This window comes from Chlorocebus sabaeus, chromosome X, assembly GCF_047675955.1.
Source record: "Chlorocebus sabaeus isolate Y175 chromosome X, mChlSab1.0.hap1, whole genome shotgun sequence".
In the NCBI taxonomy this organism is placed as follows: domain Eukaryota; kingdom Metazoa; phylum Chordata; class Mammalia; order Primates; family Cercopithecidae; genus Chlorocebus; species Chlorocebus sabaeus.
This window is the reverse complement of record NC_132933.1, coordinates 3829338-3832352: the sequence shown is the minus strand read 5'-3', so window position 1 is coordinate 3832352 and position 3015 is coordinate 3829338. Positions and strand designations below refer to the sequence as shown.

Genomic DNA, 3015 nt, shown 5'->3' with positions numbered 1-3015 from the left:
TGTGATGTTCCCACCCTGTGTCCATGTGTTCTCATTGATCAACCCTGACTTATAAGTGAGAACATGCAGTGTTTAGTTTTCTGTTCTTGTGTTAGTTTGCTGAGAATGATGGTTTCCAGCATCATCCATGTCCCTGCAAAGGACATGAACTTATCCTTTTTTATGGCTGCATAGTATTCCATGGTGTATATGTGCCACATTTTCTTTATCCAGTCTGTCATCGATGAGCATTGGGGTTGGTTCCAAGTTTTTGCTATTGTGAACAGTGCCACAACAAACATACATGCAGAACACAATCTTAAATACCTATGCATAGGAGGTGACAAAACAATATGAACAAAACCCAAAACAAATAAGACAAATTGAAATAAACACACAGATAATCCAAATAATGGTGTTTGGAGACATAGATTTTAATACATTTATTATGAATCTACTATGCTTAATATTAATAAAAATGGAGCCTTATGAAAACTAATAAACTAAACATTCTGAATTGAAAACTTAAAGAAACCTAAAACTAATAACTTAAAGATGAATTTAACAGCTCTTAACCTAAATAAACATCAGAGAGAAGCTCTCTAAACCAAAACTGTATGTATTTGGGATACAGCATGGTAATGGGAATATGCATGTCATAGTAAACTATGTGTGTATTCAGGGAAGTAAAGGAAGACAAAGGTTTTTATTGTTTGTTTGTTTGCTTTTTAATGAGGAGGATTACTTAATTGTTTTGAAATGATTATCCTTGGCTACAAAGATCCATAACAAGGGTGATGCCAGTCCCAGTTGGGACAAGCAGTTGCTGAGCAGATGTCCTTGTAGAAGGATATTTATGTGTAAGCTTGCCATGAACTTTGAGCAAGTTTGTGGATTTTGAAGAATGCATCTCTTGTAAACAGCTAAGAGCTATATTTTTTCAAATTTAACAAAACATAACTTTAAGATGTAAAATTATATGGAAAGTTTATGATGTTTATTGTATTTATATTAACTTAATTTTGAATAGTTTAGATTATGAAAACTGAGATATTAGTCAATGTTATCATTCTAAGGTTTTTGGTTAATTATTTTTATAGTTTGTAAATATTAGGTGTTTAAGAACCTTAAAGTTAAATTCATGAGTACTTTGTTGATAACTTAGAAGATAAATTAATTTCATTTATTAAAAAGTTACATAAACAAAAATTTATTTTTTAAGGCTGGGTTTGTAGTTTTATATCATTTGTGACAAATCTTGACATATTAAAATATTTAGTAGAGACAAATATAAAACTGACCAGTAAACTTGGGTAAAAATATATGTTGTCCACTTTAAAGAAATTTATATTTTTATTTTATTATTTTAAAACTGGTGTATTTGTTAAAGATGTATTTAAGTCATGGGAACTAAAGGAATTTGTGTTAATTATATATTTTATATGAATGTGTATTTAAGTTAATTTTAATAAAATTTATTTTTCGGAAACTGACATTTATTTGTCATCAATCTTATTTCTTTTTTGTTTGTTTGTTTTGAGATGGAGTCTCGCTCTGTCGCCCGGGCTGGAGTGCAGTGGCCAGATCTCAGCTCACTGCAAGTGCCGCCTCCTGGATTTACGCCATTCTCCTGCCTCAGTCTCCCGAGTAGCTGGGACTACAGGCGCCTGCCACCTAGCCCAGCTAGTCTTTTGTATTTTTTTTTTTTTTAGTAGAGATGGAGTTTCACCATGTTAGCCAGGATGGTCTCGATCTCCTGACCTCGTGATCTGCCCGTCTCGGCCTCCCAAAGTGCTGGGATTACAGGTTTGAGCCACCGCGCCCGGCCCATCAATCTTATTTCTAACTTGCATAAGAGCCTATAGAAGAACAGTTTAAGATCACTCAGAGGTTGTTCCTACCCATTCAGTGGTCTAAGCAGTGGGAGCTGCAAATCAGTCTTCCCTGGAAGGCTGAGCACTCTATAGTCTTGAGTAGAGAACTGCTTGATAAGCACTGAGGATACCTGCACACTTTCAGACCAATCTGCAACCTAAGTCTGAGTAGCAGTGAACTCAGGAGCTGCAGCAGCAGTCCATACACCCTGAAACTCCTCCTTGGTTATGGCCTTTTTGGCAATGTTTGCTCTTCCTTTTCAGTCTTTTCAGGATTTCTATAGAAGTAGAGATCAGGCAGTACCTTCCATGGATGCTCATGGGAGATGGTACCATGTATGTGTACAACTTCCAGGCTGGCATTCACCATCAGACTCACTGAGGGAACTCCTTTGTTGCATGGGATGGCAATGTCCACACAATGCAGAGGAGAATCTGTTTTCCACAGAGCAATGGGAGTCAGGTTAACATAAGATAACTCTGTGAGAGGTGGTGGTCAGCCCCGGGAACAGTAACCACCAGAAAATGGAGCTCCCAGAAGGCCATCTGGATTTGGTTAGTGAAGGTTCCAGGAGTGAAGTGGCCAGCAATAGGAGTCGCTCCAGTGGCAGTGGTGAGCTTCAGCACAACCCAGCAGTCAGAATTCCTGGAGGATAAGACAGGGAAATCAGCAAGATTTTCAGTGGCAACAATGGCACGAGCTGCCAGCAGAAGCTTCTTCCAGGTCCTCTTCATATTTATGATGCAGATGCCATCACTTTTCTTTTTATACTTGTGCTGTCCCATTTGGAAGTCAAGGTTGGGGCTACTGAAGTGGGTTCCTGCTGCAAGCAAGTTGAGGATATCATCCTCCTTCATTGGTAGGATATCAAGGATTCCAGACATTGTGAAGGTTTCTCTTTAAGCGATGCCAGGAATCCAGAACAACGCCCTATGGACCCCTCTCTAGGTAGCGTGAAAAAAGCTGAATGAACTTTTAAGGGTTTTTTGACTGATAATATGAGACTTTGTTATGTAGACACTGCATATAACATAATACATGCAGATATGTGCAAACACACTTGAACACATATATGTATACAAATAAAGATTTTGTTTTCATTTTAGAATTTTTTTTTATTATACTTTAAGTTCTAGGGTACATGTGCACAACCTGCAGGTT

At 37.6% G+C, this 3015-nt stretch overlaps 1 pseudogene; it reads right to left on the bottom strand.

Moving 5' to 3' along the window:
* Positions 1-1859: 1859 nt before the first annotated feature.
* On the bottom strand, positions 1860-2738 carry LOC140710720 (small ribosomal subunit protein uS2-like; annotated as a pseudogene).
* Positions 2739-3015: the final 277 nt, after the last annotated feature.